This window comes from Drosophila teissieri, unplaced genomic scaffold (genome assembly GCF_016746235.2).
Source record: "Drosophila teissieri strain GT53w unplaced genomic scaffold, Prin_Dtei_1.1 Segkk58_quiver_pilon_scaf, whole genome shotgun sequence".
Lineage (NCBI taxonomy): Eukaryota > Metazoa > Arthropoda > Insecta > Diptera > Drosophilidae > Drosophila > Drosophila teissieri.
The window spans coordinates 47006-67960 of NW_025225017.1; the positions used below are offsets into that span (position 1 = coordinate 47006).

The 20955-nt window shown below is 33.2% G+C and overlaps 5 non-coding genes across 5 annotated transcripts; all 5 read left to right on the forward strand.

The window, feature by feature from the left end:
- The first annotated feature begins 5512 nt into the window (after positions 1-5512).
- On the forward strand, positions 5513-7507 carry LOC122625710. Its single transcript, XR_006326639.1, has one exon. It is a non-coding gene; the product is annotated as a small subunit ribosomal RNA (ribosomal RNA).
- A 789-nt stretch (positions 7508-8296) lies between these two features.
- LOC122625720 lies at positions 8297-8475 on the forward strand. Its single transcript, XR_006326649.1, has one exon. It is a non-coding gene; the product is annotated as a 5.8S ribosomal RNA (ribosomal RNA).
- A 386-nt stretch (positions 8476-8861) lies between these two features.
- Positions 8862-12822, forward strand: LOC122625716. The gene has a single exon (XR_006326645.1). It is a non-coding gene; the product is annotated as a large subunit ribosomal RNA (ribosomal RNA).
- A 4438-nt stretch (positions 12823-17260) lies between these two features.
- Positions 17261-19255, forward strand: LOC122625711. Its single transcript, XR_006326640.1, has one exon. It is a non-coding gene; the product is annotated as a small subunit ribosomal RNA (ribosomal RNA).
- A 789-nt stretch (positions 19256-20044) lies between these two features.
- LOC122625705 lies at positions 20045-20223 on the forward strand. The gene has a single exon (XR_006326634.1). It is a non-coding gene; the product is annotated as a 5.8S ribosomal RNA (ribosomal RNA).
- Positions 20224-20955: the final 732 nt, after the last annotated feature.

The window sequence follows — 20955 nt, forward strand, 5'->3', positions numbered from 1 at the left end:
CAAATGCATTGTCATCGATTTAGTGACGCGCGCATATGAAATTGTCCCTATCTACTAATAATATAGAATTAAAGACTTTACAAAATTCTATCAAGTTGCCAAATATGAAATGGTCCCCATCTACTAATGATATAGAATTAAAGACTTTACAAAATTCTATCAAGTTGCCAAATGCATTGTCATCGATTTAGTGACGCGCGCATATGAAATTGTCCCTATCTACTAATAATATAGAATTAAAGACTTTACAAAATTCTATCAAGTTGCCAAATATGAAATTGTCCCCATCTACTAATGATATAGAATTAAAGACTTTACAAAATTCTATCAAGTTGCCAAATGCATTGTCATCGATTTAGTGACGCGCGCATATGAAATTGTCCCTATCTACTAATAATATAGAATTAAAGACTTTACAAAATTCTATCAAGTTGCCAAATATGAAATTGTCCCCATCTACTAATGATATAGAATTAAAGACTTTACAAAATTCTATCAAGTTGCAAATGCATTGTCATCGATTTAGTGACGCGCGCATATGAAATTGTCCCTATCTACTAATAATATAGAATTAAAGACTTTACAAAATTCTATCAAGTTGCCAAATATGAAATTGTCCCCATCTACTAATGATATAGAATTAAAGACTTTACAAAATTCTATCAAGTTGCCAAATGCATTGTCATCGATTTAGTGACGCGCGCATATGAAATTGTCCCTATCTACTAATAATATAGAATTAAAGACTTTACAAAATTCTATCAAGTTGCCAAATATGAAATTGTCCCCATCTACTAATGATATAGAATTAAAGACTTTAAAAAATTCTATCAAGTTGCCAAATGACTCGTCATCAATTTAGTGACGCATATGAAATTGTCCCATCTACTAATGATAGAGTTAAAGACTTTGAAAAATTCTATCAAGTTGCCAAATACCTCGTCATCAATTTAGTGACATTGTCCTTATCTTGTAATAGAAATGAAAACTTTATTATGACTAAAGGAGAAATATATGAAATAATCGTATATACTTTTAGTATACGAAAGAAACCCCAATACTATAGGTATATTAAATATAAAACATATGAAAATGAATATTTATCACATGAATACAGACAAAATATAAGTATATTAAATAATATACATATGAAAATAAATATTATATAATATAATAATATATAATATAATAATAATAATATTATAATATATATTATTATTATAATATAATTATATATTAATAAAGGAAATAATGATGAAATATTTATATTTTCTATTAGTATTATAGAGAAAACCCATACACGTGAAAGGTTATAGTAGTGTAAGCGACGCTTTTATCGACAGAGGGTTCAAAAACTACTATAGGTAGGCAGTGGTTGCCGACCACTCGTATTGTTCGAAACTTATGTATTTATATGATTTCGACAATAATATATGGAAATTAAATATTAAACATATGGAAATGAATATTTATCGTATGGATAAATGAAGAAATGATAAAATATTCCTATATTCTCTTGGAAATATAGGAATAATCCATATACGTGAAAGGTTATAGTAGTGTAAGCGACGCTTTTATCGACAGAGGGTTCAAAAACTACTATAGGTAGGCAGTGGTTGCCGACCTCTCGTATTGTTCGAAACTTATGTATTTATATGATTTCGACAATAATATATGGAAATTAAATATTAAACATATGGAAATGAACATTTATCGTATGGATAAATGAAAAAATGATAAAATATTCCTATATTCTCTTGGAAATATAGGAATAATCCATATACGTGAAAGGTTATAGTAGTGTAAGCGACCCTTTTATCGACAGAGGGTTCAAAAACTACTATAGGTAGGCAGTGGTTGCCGACCTCTCGTATTGTTCGAAACTTATGTATTTATATGATTTCGACAATAATATATGGAAATTAAATATTAAACATATGGAAATGAACATTTATCGTATGGATAAATGAAAAAATGATAAAATATTCCTATATTCTCTTGGAAATATAGGAATAATCCATATACGTGAAAGGTTATAGTAGTGTAAGCGACCCTTTTATCGACAGAGGGTTCAAAAACTACTATAGGTAGGCAGTGGTTGCCGACCTCTCGTATTGTTCGAAACTTATGTATTTATATGATTTCGACAATAATATATGGAAATTAAATATTAAACATATGGAAATGAATATTTATCGTATGGATAAATGAAGAAATGATAAAATATTCCTATATTCTCTTGGAAATATAGGAATAATCCATATACGTGAAAGGTTATAGTAGTGTAAGCGACGCTTTTATCGACAGAGGGTTCAAAAACTACTATAGGTAGGCAGTGGTTGCCGACCTCTCGTATTGTTCGAAACTTATGTATTTATATGATTTCGACAATAATATATGGAAATTAAATATTAAACATATGGAAATGAATATTTATCGTATGGATAAATGAAGAAATGATAAAATATTCCTATATTCTCTTGGAAATATAGGAATAATCCATATACGTGAAAGGTTATAGTAGTGTAAGCGACCTTTTATCGACAGAGGGTTCAAAAACTACTATAGGTAGGCAGTGGTTGCCGACCTCTCGTATTGTTCGAAACTTATGTATTTATATGATTTCGACAATAATATATGGAAATTAAATATTAAACATATGGAAATGAATATTTATCGTATGGATAAATGAAGAAATGATAAAATATTCCTATATTCTCTTGGAAATATAGGAATAATCCATATACGTGAAAGGTTATAGTAGTGTAAGCGACCCTTTTATCGACAGAGGGTTCAAAAACTACTATAGGTAGGCAGTGGTTGCCGACCTCTCGTATTGTTCGAAACTTATGTATTTATATGATTTCGACAATAATATATGGAAATTAAATATTAAACATATGGAAATGAAATTTATCGTATGGATAAATGAAAAATGATAAAATATTCCTATATTCTCTTGGAAATATAGGAATAATCCATATACGTGAAAGGTTATAGTAGTGTAAGCGACCCTTTTATCGACAGAGGGTTCAAAAACTACTATAGGTAGGCAGTGGTTGCCGACCTCTCGTATTGTTCGAAACTTATGTATTTATATGATTTCGACAATAATATATGGAAATTAAATATTAAACATATGGAAATGAATATTTATCGTATGGATAAATGAAAAATGATAAAATATTCCTATATTCTCTTGGAAATATAGGAATAATCCATATACGTGAAAGGTTATAGTAGTGTAAGCGACCCTTTTATCGACAGAGGGTTCAAAAACTACTATAGGTAGGCAGTGGTTGCCGACCTCTCGTATTGTTCGAAACTTATGTATTTATATGATTTCGACAATAATATATGGAAATTAAATATTAAACATATGGAAATGAATATTTATCGTATGGATAAATGAAAAATGATAAAATATTCCTATATTCTCTTGGAAATATAGGAATAATCCATATACGTGAAAGGTTATAGTAGTGTAAGCGACCTTTTATCGACAGAGGGTTCAAAAACTACTATAGGTAGGCAGTGGTTGCCGACCTCTCGTATTGTTCGAAACTTATGTATTTATATGATTTCGACAATAATATATGGAAATTAAATATTAAACATATGGAAATGAACATTTATCGTATGGATAAATGAAAAAATGATAAAATATTCCTATATTCTCTTGGAAATATAGGAATAATCCATATACGTGAAAGGTTATAGTAGTGTAAGCGACCCTTTTATCGACAGAGGGTTCAAAAACTACTATAGGTAGGCAGTGGTTGCCGACCTCTCGTATTGTTCGAAACTTATGTATTTATATGATTTCGACAATAATATATGGAAATTAAATATTAAACATATGGAAATGAAATTTATCGTATGGATAAATGAAAAATGATAAAATATTCCTATATTCTCTTGGAAATATAGGAATAATCCATATACATGAAAGGTTATAGTAGTGTAAGCGACCCTTTTATCGACAGAGGGTTCAAAAACTACTATAGGTAGGCAGTGGTTGCCGACCTCTCGTATTGTTCGAAACTTATGTATTTATATGATTTCGACAATAATATATGGAAATTAAATATTAAACATATGGAAATGAATATTTATCGTATGGATAAATGAAGAAATGATAAAATATTCCTATATTCTCTTGGAAATATAGGAATAATCCATATACATGAAAGGTTATAGTAGTGTAAGCGACCCTTTTATCGACAGAGGGTTCAAAAACTACTATAGGTAGGCAGTGGTTGCCGACCTCTCGTATTGTTCGAAACTTATGTATTTATATGATTTCGACAATAATATATGGAAATTAAATATTAAACATATGGAAATGAATATTTATCGTATGGATAAATGAAGAAATGATAAAATATTCCTATATTCTCTTGGAAATATAGGAATAATCCATATACGTGAAAGGTTATAGTAGTGTAAGCGACCCTTTTATCGACAGAGGGTTCAAAAACTACTATAGGTAGGCAGTGGTTGCCGACCACTCGTATTGTTCGAAACTTATGTATTTATATGATTTCGACAATAATATATGGAAATTAAATATTAAACATATGGAAATGAATATTTATCATATGAATAATGGAAAAATATATTTAATTATATATGAATAAAGGAAATATCAATATAATATTACTGTATTCTCTTAATATATAAGAGAATATCCTATATGTTGGATGGCAAACAGAATTGAAAATACCCGCTTTGAGGACAGCGGGTTCAAAAACTACTATAGGTAGGCAGTGGTTGCCGACCTCTCGTATTACATTGGTTACTTACAAATAAAGTATATTATTTTCCGTACAAATTTGTTTCTCAGTTCTTATGAACATTGGGACTTGGCTCCGCGGTTAATAGGAATATACGCCCTTAGATAATATCGTTGAAACAAAAGTCAAGTTTCTATTATACATAGAATAACAAATCGTTTCCATATATTATCGTTAATTTTTGGATGCAGGCAAATATATTATTATTTATTACCTGTCATAAAGTTGGAAGTGTTAATATCGTTACCCGCGGTATAATAAAAATTTTGGAAAATTACAAATTTTATATATAAATCATCATATGCGCTCGGTTTTATGTTATATATTACCAGAGAGTTATATGGAAAAAGATAAATTTTAAATTTATCATCAAAATGCAAATGATTTAGCTCAATATTTATATTGGTTAAACAAAAATTGTACATGTGTGGATACAATAATTATGTATGTTGGAAACAAAATGATATTTTAGAATGAAATATGTATAATATAAATAAAAAATTATGGAAATATATATATATATAAAAACAAGAATGGAATTTACGAATACGAATACGATTGCTATATAAAAATGGCCGTAATCGAATTAAAATAGATTTAAACCCAAAGGCAAATTTTATAATAAGAAATGGAATTATATAAAATGGAAATCTATAATATTTATATTACTTATTTCAATTCAAAAAATATGAATGAAATATGAAAAAAGAAACATTATTCTGGTTGATCCTGCCAGTAGTTATATGCTTGTCTCAAAGATTAAGCCATGCATGTCTAAGTACACACGAATTAAAAGTGAAACCGCAAAAGGCTCATTATATCAGTTATGGTTCCTTAGATCGTTAACAGTTACTTGGATAACTGTGGTAATTCTAGAGCTAATACATGCAATTAAAACATGAACCTTATGGGACATGTGCTTTTATTAGGCTAAAACCAAGCGATCGCAAGATCGTTATATTGGTTGAACTCTAGATAACATGCAGATCGTATGGTCTTGTACCGACGACAGATCTTTCAAATGTCTGCCCTATCAACTTTTGATGGTAGTATCTAGGACTACCATGGTTGCAACGGGTAACGGGGAATCAGGGTTCGATTCCGGAGAGGGAGCCTGAGAAACGGCTACCACATCTAAGGAAGGCAGCAGGCGCGTAAATTACCCACTCCCAGCTCGGGGAGGTAGTGACGAAAAATAACAATACAGGACTCATATCCGAGGCCCTGTAATTGGAATGAGTACACTTTAAATCCTTTAACAAGGACCAATTGGAGGGCAAGTCTGGTGCCAGCAGCCGCGGTAATTCCAGCTCCAATAGCGTATATTAAAGTTGTTGCGGTTAAAACGTTCGTAGTTGAACTTGTGCTTCATACGGGTAGTACAACTTACAATTGTGGTTAGTACTATACCTTTATGTATGTAAGCGTATTACCGGTGGAGTTCTTATATGTGTTTAAATACTTGTATTTTTTCATATGTTCCTCCTATTTAAAAACCTGCATTAGTGCTCTTAAACGAGTGTTATTGTGGGCCGGTACTATTACTTTGAACAAATTAGAGTGCTTAAAGCAGGCTTCAAATGCCTGAATATTCTGTGCATGGGATAATGAAATAAGACCTCTGTTCTGCTTTCATTGGTTTTCAGATCAAGAGGTAATGATTAATAGAAGCAGTTTGGGGGCATTAGTATTACGACGCGAGAGGTGAAATTCTTGGACCGTCGTAAGACTAACTTAAGCGAAAGCATTTGCCAAAGATGTTTTCATTAATCAAGAACGAAAGTTAGAGGTTCGAAGGCGATCAGATACCGCCCTAGTTCTAACCATAAACGATGCCAGCTAGCAATTGGGTGTAGCTACTTTTATGGCTCTCTCAGTCGCTTCCCGGGAAACCAAAGCTTTTGGGCTCCGGGGGAAGTATGGTTGCAAAGCTGAAACTTAAAGGAATTGACGGAAGGGCACCACCAGGAGTGGAGCCTGCGGCTTAATTTGACTCAACACGGGAAAACTTACCAGGTCCGAACATAAGTGTGTAAGACAGATTGATAGCTCTTTCTCGAATCTATGGGTGGTGGTGCATGGCCGTTCTTAGTTCGTGGAGTGATTTGTCTGGTTAATTCCGATAACGAACGAGACTCAAATATATTAAATAGATATCTTCAGGATTATGGTGCTGAAGCTTATATAGCCTTCATTCATGGTGGCAGTAAAATGTTTATTGTGTTTGAATGTGTTTATGTAAGTGGAGCCGTACCTGTTGGTTTGTCCCATTATAAGGACACTAGCTTCTTAAATGGACAAATTGCGTCTAGCAATAATGAGATTGAGCAATAACAGGTCTGTGATGCCCTTAGATGTCCTGGGCTGCACGCGCGCTACAATGAAAGTATCAACGTGTATTTCCTAGACCGAGAGGTCCGGGTAAACCGCTGAACCACTTTCATGCTTGGGATTGTGAACTGAAACTGTTCACATGAACTTGGAATTCCCAGTAAGTGTGAGTCATTAACTCGCATTGATTACGTCCCTGCCCTTTGTACACACCGCCCGTCGCTACTACCGATTGAATTATTTAGTGAGGTCTCCGGACGTGATCACTGTGACGCCTTGCGTGTTACGGTTGTTTCGCAAAAGTTGACCGAACTTGATTATTTAGAGGAAGTAAAAGTCGTAACAAGGTTTCCGTAGGTGAACCTGCGGAAGGATCATTATTGTATAATATCCTTACCGTTAATAAACATTTGTTATAATACAAATAAATTGAATTTACCAAAAACCAAATTTACCAAATTACAATGAGATCAATTTACAAAAGCACATGATTTATGATTATTTACAAAAGCAATTATATATGACTATTATCGAACACAATAATTCAATTGATTCAAAGAATCAAAAATCAAATTAAAATGATGATCTGGTTTTCCTAGCCAAACATCATAAAATGTGGTTAGCCACCACATTGGGTTATATGTGACTGCGGTCCACATTAATCCACATAAGTTAAAAATTGTGATTGGGGACCACAATATATTGTGTGTGAAGTTTTGCGGATTCACAAAAAAATAATATGATTTATATATTGCTTTAAAATAAAAATAAACAATGTGTTTCCTAAAAATTCGAAAATGGACAATCGAATTTTTAAAATTTGTGTGTATATGGACCATAATATACACGCGTTGCGAATATGTATTGTTCATCTTAGTTATGAGCATACGTTGGCTAATGCAACAACCTAAAATATACAATGTTGTACCTGGCATCCATCAGGTTAATGTTTTATATAAAATGCAGTATGTATCGCCCATATTGGTAATTATAAATAAAATGGTAATTATATGATACATATTGCTTATATGAAACTAAGACATTTCGCAGCATTTATTTTAGGTATAAAAATACATTTATTGAAGGAATTGATATATGCCAGTAAAATGGTGTATTTTTAATTTCTTTCAATAAAAACAATATTGACATTATATAGAAATGAATTATAAAACTCTAAGCGGTGGATCACTCGGCTCATGGGTCGATGAAGAACGCAGCAAACTGTGCGTCATCGTGTGAACTGCAGGACACATGAACATCGACATTTTGAACGCATATCGCAGTCCATGCTGTTATGTACTTTAATTAATTTTATAGTGCTGCTTGGACTACATATGGTTGAGGGTTGTAAGACTATGCTAATTAAGTTGTTTATAAATTTTTATAAGCATATGGTATATTATTGGATAAAATAATAATTTTATTCATAATATTAAAAACTGTATATGAAAAACATTATCCTCACATTTGAATGTGAAAAACGAAGAGAAATATTTTCTTTTTCAATCAAATAATACTGAGAAATGTCTAGCATAAAAAATTGAATTATTTTTCATCTAGGATTGTCTCTTATTAATGATTCGGAAATAGAAAAAATTTGGTTATGTTATTTTCTTCGTTGGTTCGTTAATGGAAAATACTAAGCTACAAAAAATAATGGAAATTATTACAACGAATTTAATAAAATGTTTTATCATTATATATAAAGAATTAATAGCAATAAAAAGTTATATACAACCTCAACTCATATGGGACTACCCCCTGAATTTAAGCATATTAATTAGGGGAGGAAAAGAAACTAACAAGGATTTTCTTAGTAGCGGCGAGCGAAAAGAAAACAGTTCAGCACTAAGTCACTTTGTCTATATGGCAAATGTGAGATGCAGTGTATGGAGCGTCAATATTCTAGTATGAGAAATTAACGATTTAAGTCCTTCTTAAATGAGGCCATTTACCCATAGAGGGTGCCAGGCCCGTATAACGTTAATGATTACTAGATGATGTTTCCAAAGAGTCGTGTTGCTTGATAGTGCAGCACTAAGTGGGTGGTAAACTCCATCTAAAACTAAATATAACCATGAGACCGATAGTAAACAAGTACCGTGAGGGAAAGTTGAAAAGAACTCTGAATAGAGAGTTAAACAGTACGTGAAACTGCTTAGAGGTTAAGCCCGATGAACCTGAATATCCGTTATGGAAAATTCATCATTAAAATTGTAATATTTAAATAATATTATGAGGATAGTGTGCATTTTTTCCATATAAGGACATTGTAATCTATTAGCATATCCCAAATTTATCATAAAATATAACTTATAGTTTATTCAAATTAAAGTGCTTGCATTTTAACACAGAATAAATGTTATTAATTTGATAAAGTGCTGATAGATTTATATGATTACAGTGCGTTAATTTTTCGGAATTATATAATGGCATAATTATCATTGATTTTTATGTTTATTATATGCACTTGTATGATTAACAATGCGAAAGATTCAGGATACCTTCGGGACCCGTCTTGAAACACGGACCAAGGAGTCTAACATATGTGCAAGTTATTGGGATATAAACCTAATAGCGTAATTAACTTGACTACTAATGGGATTAGTTTTTTAACTATTTATAGCTAATTAACACAATCCCGGGGCGTTCTATATAGTTATGTATAATGTATATTTATATTATTTATGCCTCTAACTGGAACGTACCTTGAGCATATATGCTGTGACCCGAAAGATGGTGAACTATACTTGATCAGGTTGAAGTCAGGGGAAACCCTGATGGAAGACCGAAACAGTTCTGACGTGCAAATCGATTGTCAGAATTGAGTATAGGGGCGAAAGACCAATCGAACCATCTAGTAGCTGGTTCCTTCCGAAGTTTCCCTCAGGATAGCTGGTGCATTTTAATATTATATAAAATAATCTTATCTGGTAAAGCGAATGATTAGAGGCCTTAGGGTCGAAACGATCTTAACCTATTCTCAAACTTTAAATGGGTAAGAACCTTAACTTTCTTGATATGAAGTTCAAGGTTATGATATAATGTGCCCAGTGGGCCACTTTTGGTAAGCAGAACTGGCGCTGTGGGATGAACCAAACGTAATGTTACGGTGCCCAAATTAACAACTCATGCAGATACCATGAAAGGCGTTGGTTGCTTAAAACAGCAGGACGGTGATCATGGAAGTCGAAATCCGCTAAGGAGTGTGTAACAACTCACCTGCCGAAGCAACTAGCCCTTAAAATGGATGGCGCTTAAGTTGTATACCTATACATTACCGCTAAAGTAGATGATTTATATTACTTGTGATATAAATTTTGAAACTTTAGTGAGTAGGAAGGTACAATGGTATGCGTAGAAGTGTTTGGCGTAAGCCTGCATGGAGCTGCCATTGGTACAGATCTTGGTGGTAGTAGCAAATAATCGAATGAGACCTTGGAGGACTGAAGTGGAGAAGGGTTTCGTGTGAACAGTGGTTGATCACGAGTTAGTCGGTCCTAAGTTCAAGGCGAAAGCCGAAAATTTTCAAGTAAAACAAAAATGCCAAACTACATACAAAAAGCGAATATAATACACTTGAATAATTTTGAACGAAAGGGAATACGGTTCCAATTCCGTAACCTGTTGAGTATCCGTTTGTTATTAAATATGGGCCTCGTGCTCATCCTGGCAACAGGAACGACCATAAAGAAGCCGTCGAGAGATATCGGAAGAGTTTTCTTTTCTGTTTTATAGCCGTACTACCATGGAAGTCTTTCGCAGAGAGATATGGTAGATGGGCTAGAAGAGCATGACATATACTGTTGTGTCGATATTTTCTCCTCGGACCTTGAAAATTTATGGTGGGGACACGCAAACTTCTCAACAGGCCGTACCAATATCCGCAGCTGGTCTCCAAGGTGAAGAGTCTCTAGTCGATAGAATAATGTAGGTAAGGGAAGTCGGCAAATTAGATCCGTAACTTCGGGATAAGGATTGGCTCTGAAGATTGAGATAGTCGGGCTTGATTGGGAAACAATAACATGGTTTATGTGCTCGTTCTGGGTAAATAGAGTTTCTAGCATTTATGTTAGTTTCTTGTTCCCCGGATAGTTTAGTTACGTAGCCAATTGTGGAACTTTCTTGCTAAAATTTTTAAGAATACTATTTGGGTTAAACCAATTAGTTCTTATTAATTATAACGATTATCAATTAACAATCAATTCAGAACTGGCACGGACTTGGGGAATCCGACTGTCTAATTAAAACAAAGCATTGTGATGGCCCTAGCGGGTGTTGACACAATGTGATTTCTGCCCAGTGCTCTGAATGTCAAAGTGAAGAAATTCAAGTAAGCGCGGGTCAACGGCGGGAGTAACTATGACTCTCTTAAGGTAGCCAAATGCCTCGTCATCTAATTAGTGACGCGCATGAATGGATTAACGAGATTCCTACTGTCCCTATCTACTATCTAGCGAAACCACAGCCAAGGGAACGGGCTTGGAATAATTAGCGGGGAAAGAAGACCCTTTTGAGCTTGACTCTAATCTGGCAGTGTAAGGAGACATAAGAGGTGTAGAATAAGTGGGAGATATTAGACCTCGGTTTGGTATCGTCAATGAAATACCACTACTCTTATTGTTTCCTTACTTACTTGATTAAATGGAACGTGTATCATTTCCTAGCCATTATACGGATATATTTATTATATCTTATGGTATTGGGTTTTGATGCAAGCTTCTTGATCAAAGTATCACGAGTTTGTTATATAATCGCAAACAAATTCTTTAATAAAACGATGCATTTATGTATTTTTGATTTGAAAATTTGGTATAACTCCAATTACTCAGGTATGATCCAATTCAAGGACATTGCCAGGTAGGGAGTTTGACTGGGGCGGTACATCTCTCAAATAATAACGGAGGTGTCCCAAGGCCAGCTCAGTGCGGACAGAAACCACACATAGAGCAAAAGGGCAAATGCTGACTTGATCTCGGTGTTCAGTACACACAGGGACAGCAAAAGCTCGGCCTATCGATCCTTTTGGTTTAAAGAGTTTTTAACAAGAGGTGTCAGAAAAGTTACCATAGGGATAACTGGCTTGTGGCGGCCAAGCGTTCATAGCGACGTCGCTTTTTGATCCTTCGATGTCGGCTCTTCCTATCATTGTGAAGCAAAATTCACCAAGCGTTGGATTGTTCACCCATGCAAGGGAACGTGAGCTGGGTTTAGACCGTCGTGAGACAGGTTAGTTTTACCCTACTAATGACAAAACGTTGTTGCGACAGCATTCCTGCGTAGTACGAGAGGAACCGCAGGTACGGACCAATGGCACAATACTTGTTCGAGCGAACAGTGGTATGACGCTACGTCCGTTGGATTATGCCTGAACGCCTCTAAGGTCGTATCCGTGCTGGACTGCAATGATAAATAAGGGGCAATTTGCATTGTATGGCTTCTAAACCATTTAAAGTTTATAATTTACTTTATAAACGACAATGGATGTGATGCCAATGTAATTTGTAACATAGTAAATTGGGAGGATCTTCGATCACCTGATGCCGCGCTAGTTACATATAAAAGCATTATTTAATACAATGACAAAGCCTAGAATCAATTGTAAACGACTTTTGTAACAGGCAAGGTGTTGTAAGTGGTTGAGCAGCTGCCATACTGCGATCCACTGAAGCTTATCCTTTGCTTGATGATTCGAAATAAGTACACTAATGTACTTATTATTGTTGGTTCGTGAGGTTTAGCGCAGCGCACTAGCTATAGTATAGCGCCTGCCTGCCTCTCGGATCGATCCCGGTAGCCAAATGCATTGTCATCGAATTAGTGACGCGCGCATATGAGATTGTCCCTATCTACTAATAATATAGAATTAAAGACTTTACAAAATTCTATCAAGTTGCCAAATATGAAATTGTCCCCATCTACTAATGATATAGAATTAAAGACTTTACAAAATTCTATCAAGTTGCAAATGCATTGTCATCGATTTAGTGACGCGCGCATATGAAATTGTCCCTATCTACTAATAATATAGAATTAAAGACTTTACAAAATTCTATCAAGTTGCCAAATATGAAATTGTCCCCATCTACTAATGATATAGAATTAAAGACTTTACAAAATTCTATCAAGTTGCAAATGCATTGTCATCGATTTAGTGACGCGCGCATATGAAATTGTCCCTATCTACTAATAATATAGAATTAAAGACTTTACAAAATTCTATCAAGTTGCCAAATATGAAATGGTCCCCATCTACTAATGATATAGAATTAAAGACTTTACAAAATTCTATCAAGTTGCCAAATGCATTGTCATCGATTTAGTGACGCGCGCATATGAAATTGTCCCTATCTACTAATAATATAGAATTAAAGACTTTACAAAATTCTATCAAGTTGCCAAATATGAAATTGTCCCCATCTACTAATGATATAGAATTAAAGACTTTACAAAATTCTATCAAGTTGCCAAATGCATTGTCATCGATTTAGTGACGCGCGCATATGAAATTGTCCCTATCTACTAATAATATAGAATTAAAGACTACAAAATTCTATCAAGTTGCCAAATATGAAATTGTCCCCATCTACTAATGATATAGAATTAAAGACTTTACAAAATTCTATCAAGTTGCAAATGCATTGTCATCGATTTAGTGACGCGCGCATATGAAATTGTCCCTATCTACTAATAATATAGAATTAAAGACTTTACAAAATTCTATCAAGTTGCCAAATATGAAATTGTCCCCATCTACTAATGATATAGAATTAAAGACTTTACAAAATTCTATCAAGTTGCCAAATGCATTGTCATCGATTTAGTGACGCGCGCATATGAAATTGTCCCTATCTACTAATAATATAGAATTAAAGACTTTACAAAATTCTATCAAGTTGCCAAATATGAAATTGTCCCCATCTACTAATGATATAGAATTAAAGACTTTACAAAATTCTATCAAGTTGCCAAATGCATTGTCATCGATTTAGTGACGCGCGCATATGAAATTGTCCCTATCTACTAATAATATAGAATTAAAGACTTTACAAAATTCTATCAAGTTGCCAAATATGAAATTGTCCCCATCTACTAATGATATAGAATTAAAGACTTTAAAAAATTCTATCAAGTTGCCAAATGACTCGTCATCAATTTAGTGACGCATATGAAATTGTCCCATCTACTAATGATAGAGTTAAAGACTTTGAAAAATTCTATCAAGTTGCCAAATACCTCGTCATCAATTTAGTGACATTGTCCTTATCTTGTAATAGAAATGAAAACTTTATTATGACTAAAGGAGAAATATATGAAATAATCGTATATACTTTTAGTATACGAAAGAAACCCCAATACTATAGGTATATTAAATATAAAACATATGAAAATGAATATTTATCACATGAATACAGACAAAATATAAGTATATTAAATAATATACATATGAAAATAAATATTATATAATATAATAATATATAATATAATAATAATAATATTATAATATATATTATTATTATAATATAATTATATATTAATAAAGGAAATAATGATGAAATATTTATATTTTCTATTAGTATTATAGAGAAAACCCATACACGTGAAAGGTTATAGTAGTGTAAGCGACGCTTTTATCGACAGAGGGTTCAAAAACTACTATAGGTAGGCAGTGGTTGCCGACCACTCGTATTGTTCGAAACTTATGTATTTATATGATTTCGACAATAATATATGGAAATTAAATATTAAACATATGGAAATGAATATTTATCGTATGGATAAATGAAGAAATGATAAAATATTCCTATATTCTCTTGGAAATATAGGAATAATCCATATACGTGAAAGGTTATAGTAGTGTAAGCGACGCTTTTATCGACAGAGGGTTCAAAAACTACTATAGGTAGGCAGTGGTTGCCGACCTCTCGTATTGTTCGAAACTTATGTATTTATATGATTTCGACAATAATATATGGAAATTAAATATTAAACATATGGAAATGAACATTTATCGTATGGATAAATGAAAAAATGATAAAATATTCCTATATTCTCTTGGAAATATAGGAATAATCCATATACGTGAAAGGTTATAGTAGTGTAAGCGACCCTTTTATCGACAGAGGGTTCAAAAACTACTATAGGTAGGCAGTGGTTGCCGACCTCTCGTATTGTTCGAAACTTATGTATTTATATGATTTCGACAATAATATATGGAAATTAAATATTAAACATATGGAAATGAATATTTATCGTATGGATAAATGAAGAAATGATAAAATATTCCTATATTCTCTTGGAAATATAGGAATAATCCATATACGTGAAAGGTTATAGTAGTGTAAGCGACCCTTTTATCGACAGAGGGTTCAAAAACTACTATAGGTAGGCAGTGGTTGCCGACCTCTCGTATTGTTCGAAACTTATGTATTTATATGATTTCGACAATAATATATGGAAATTAAATATTAAACATATGGAAATGAACATTTATCGTATGGATAAATGAAAAAATGATAAAATATTCCTATATTCTCTTGGAAATATAGGAATAATCCATATACGTGAAAGGTTATAGTAGTGTAAGCGACCCTTTTATCGACAGAGGGTTCAAAAACTACTATAGGTAGGCAGTGGTTGCCGACCTCTCGTATTGTTCGAAACTTATGTATTTATATGATTTCGACAATAATATATGGAAATTAAATATTAAACATATGGAAATGAATATTTATCGTATGGATAAATGAAGAAATGATAAAATATTCCTATATTCTCTTGGAAATATAGGAATAATCCATATACATGAAAGGTTATAGTAGTGTAAGCGACCCTTTTATCGACAGAGGGTTCAAAAACTACTATAGGTAGGCAGTGGTTGCCGACCTCTCGTATTGTTCGAAACTTATGTATTTATATGATTTCGACAATAATATATGGAAATTAAATATTAAACATATGGAAATGAATATTTATCGTATGGATAAATGAAGAAATGATAAAATATTCCTATATTCTCTTGGAAATATAGGAATAATCCATATACGTGAAAGGTTATAGTAGTGTAAGCGACCCTTTTATCGACAGAGGGTTCAAAAACTACTATAGGTAGGCAGTGGTTGCCGACCACTCGTATTGTTCGAAACTTATGTATTTATATGATTTCGACAATAATATATGGAAATTAAATATTAAACATATGGAAATGAATATTTATCATATGAATAATGGAAAAATATATTTAATTATATATGAATAAAGGAAATATCAATATAATATTACTGTATTCTCTTAATATATAAGAGAATATCCTATATGTTGGATGGCAAACAGAATTGAAAATACCCGCTTTGAGGACAGCGGGTTCAAAAACTACTATAGGTAGGCAGTGGTTGCCGACCTCTCGTATTACATTGGTTACTTACAAATAAAGTATATTATTTTCCGTACAAATTTGTTTCTCAGTTCTTATGAACATTGGGACTTGGCTCCGCGGTTAATAGGAATATACGCCCTTAGATAATATCGTTGAAACAAAAGTCAAGTTTCTATTATACATAGAATAACAAATCGTTTCCATATATTATCGTTAATTTTTGGATGCAGGCAAATATATTATTATTTATTACCTGTCATAAAGTTGGAAGTGTTTATATCGTTACCCGCGGTATAATAAAATTTTTGGAAAATTACAAATTTTATATATAAATCATCATATGCGCTCGGTTTTATGTTATATATTACCAGAGAGTTATATGGAAAAAGATAAATTTTAAATTTATCATCAAAATGCAAATGATTTAGCTCAATATTTATATTGGTTAAACAAAAATTGTACATGTGTGGATACAATAATTATGTATGTTGGAAACAAAATGATATTTTAGAATGAAATATGTATAATATAAATAAAAAATTATGGAAATATATATATATATATAAACAAGAATGGAATTTACGAATACGAATACGAATGCTATATAAAAATGGCCGTAATCGAATTAAAATAGATTTAAAAACCCAAAGGCAAATTTTATAATAAGAAATGGAATTATATAAAATGGAAATCTATAATATTTATATTACTTATTTCAATTCAAAAAATATGAATGAAATATGAAAAAAGAAACATTATTCTGGTTGATCCTGCCAGTAGTTATATGCTTGTCTCAAAGATTAAGCCATGCATGTCTAAGTACACACGAATTAAAAGTGAAACCGCAAAAGGCTCATTATATCAGTTATGGTTCCTTAGATCGTTAACAGTTACTTGGATAACTGTGGTAATTCTAGAGCTAATACATGCAATTAAAACATGAACCTTATGGGACATGTGCTTTTATTAGGCTAAAACCAAGCGATCGCAAGATCGTTATATTGGTTGAACTCTAGATAACATGCAGATCGTATGGTCTTGTACCGACGACAGATCTTTCAAATGTCTGCCCTATCAACTTTTGATGGTAGTATCTAGGACTACCATGGTTGCAACGGGTAACGGGGAATCAGGGTTCGATTCCGGAGAGGGAGCCTGAGAAACGGCTACCACATCTAAGGAAGGCAGCAGGCGCGTAAATTACCCACTCCCAGCTCGGGGAGGTAGTGACGAAAAATAACAATACAGGACTCATATCCGAGGCCCTGTAATTGGAATGAGTACACTTTAAATCCTTTAACAAGGACCAATTGGAGGGCAAGTCTGGTGCCAGCAGCCGCGGTAATTCCAGCTCCAATAGCGTATATTAAAGTTGTTGCGGTTAAAACGTTCGTAGTTGAACTTGTGCTTCATACGGGTAGTACAACTTACAATTGTGGTTAGTACTATACCTTTATGTATGTAAGCGTATTACCGGTGGAGTTCTTATATGTGTTTAAATACTTGTATTTTTTCATATGTTCCTCCTATTTAAAAACCTGCATTAGTGCTCTTAAACGAGTGTTATTGTGGGCCGGTACTATTACTTTGAACAAATTAGAGTGCTTAAAGCAGGCTTCAAATGCCTGAATATTCTGTGCATGGGATAATGAAATAAGACCTCTGTTCTGCTTTCATTGGTTTTCAGATCAAGAGGTAATGATTAATAGAAGCAGTTTGGGGGCATTAGTATTACGACGCGAGAGGTGAAATTCTTGGACCGTCGTAAGACTAACTTAAGCGAAAGCATTTGCCAAAGATGTTTTCATTAATCAAGAACGAAAGTTAGAGGTTCGAAGGCGATCAGATACCGCCCTAGTTCTAACCATAAACGATGCCAGCTAGCAATTGGGTGTAGCTACTTTTATGGCTCTCTCAGTCGCTTCCCGGGAAACCAAAGCTTTTGGGCTCCGGGGGAAGTATGGTTGCAAAGCTGAAACTTAAAGGAATTGACGGAAGGGCACCACCAGGAGTGGAGCCTGCGGCTTAATTTGACTCAACACGGGAAAACTTACCAGGTCCGAACATAAGTGTGTAAGACAGATTGATAGCTCTTTCTCGAATCTATGGGTGGTGGTGCATGGCCGTTCTTAGTTCGTGGAGTGATTTGTCTGGTTAATTCCGATAACGAACGAGACTCAAATATATTAAATAGATATCTTCAGGATTATGGTGCTGAAGCTTATATAGCCTTCATTCATGGTGGCAGTAAAATGTTTATTGTGTTTGAATGTGTTTATGTAAGTGGAGCCGTACCTGTTGGTTTGTCCCATTATAAGGACACTAGCTTCTTAAATGGACAAATTGCGTCTAGCAATAATGAGATTGAGCAATAACAGGTCTGTGATGCCCTTAGATGTCCTGGGCTGCACGCGCGCTACAATGAAAGTATCAACGTGTATTTCCTAGACCGAGAGGTCCGGGTAAACCGCTGAACCACTTTCATGCTTGGGATTGTGAACTGAAACTGTTCACATGAACTTGGAATTCCCAGTAAGTGTGAGTCATTAACTCGCATTGATTACGTCCCTGCCCTTTGTACACACCGCCCGTCGCTACTACCGATTGAATTATTTAGTGAGGTCTCCGGACGTGATCACTGTGACGCCTTGCGTGTTACGGTTGTTTCGCAAAAGTTGACCGAACTTGATTATTTAGAGGAAGTAAAAGTCGTAACAAGGTTTCCGTAGGTGAACCTGCGGAAGGATCATTATTGTATAATATCCTTACCGTTAATAAACATTTGTTATAATACAAATAAATTGAATTTACCAAAAACCAAATTTACCAAATTACAATGAGATCAATTTACAAAAGCACATGATTTATGATTATTTACAAAAGCAATTATATATGACTATTATCGAACACAATAATTCAATTGATTCAAAGAATCAAAAATCAAATTAAAATGATGATCTGGTTTTCCTAGCCAAACATCATAAAATGTGGTTAGCCACCACATTGGGTTATATGTGACTGCGGTCCACATTAATCCACATAAGTTAAAAATTGTGATTGGGGACCACAATATATTGTGTGTGAAGTTTTGCGGATTCACAAAAAAATAATATGATTTATATATTGCTTTAAAATAAAAATAAACAATGTGTTTCCTAAAAATTCGAAAATGGACAATCGAATTTTTAAAATTTGTGTGTATATGGACCATAATATACACGCGTTGCGAATATGTATTGTTCATCTTAGTTATGAGCATACGTTGGCTAATGCAACAACCTAAAATATACAATGTTGTACCTGGCATCCATCAGGTTAATGTTTTATATAAAATGCAGTATGTATCGCCCATATTGGTAATTATAAATAAAATGGTAATTATATGATACATATTGCTTATATGAAACTAAGACATTTCGCAGCATTTATTTTAGGTATAAAAATACATTTATTGAAGGAATTGATATATGCCAGTAAAATGGTGTATTTTTAATTTCTTTCAATAAAAACAATATTGACATTATATAGAAATGAATTATAAAACTCTAAGCGGTGGATCACTCGGCTCATGGGTCGATGAAGAACGCAGCAAACTGTGCGTCATCGTGTGAACTGCAGGACACATGAACATCGACATTTTGAACGCATATCGCAGTCCATGCTGTTATGTACTTTAATTAATTTTATAGTGCTGCTTGGACTACATATGGTTGAGGGTTGTAAGACTATGCTAATTAAGTTGTTTATAAATTTTTATAAGCATATGGTATATTATTGGATAAAATAATAATTTTATTCATAATATTAAAAACTGTATATGAAAAACATTATCCTCACATTTGAATGTGAAAAACGAAGAGAAATATTTTCTTTTTCAATCAAATAATACTGAGAAATGTCTAGCATAAAAAATTGAATTATTTTTCATCTAGGATTGTCTCTTATTAATGATTCGGAAATAGAAAAAATTTGGTTATGTTATTTTCTTCTTGGTTCGTTAATGGAAATACTAAGCTACAAAAAATAATGGAAATTATTACAACGAATTTAATAAAATGTTTTATCATTATATATAAAGAATTAATAGCAATAAAAAGTTATATACAACCTCAACTCATATGGGACTACCCCCTGAATTTAAGCATATTAATTAGGGGAGGAAAAGAAACTAACAAGGATTTTCTTAGTAGCGGCGAGCGAAAGAAAAACAGTTTCAGCACTAAGTCACTTTGTCTATATGGCAAATGTGAGATGCAGTGTATGGAGCGTCAATATTCTAGTATGAGAAATTAACGATTTAAGTCCTTCTTAAATGAGGCCATTTACCCATAGAGGGTGCCAGGCCCGTATAACGTTAATGATTACTAGATGATGTTTCCAAAGAGTCGTGTTGCTTGATAGTGCAGCACTAAGTGGTGGTAAACTCCATCTAAAACTAAATATAACCATGAG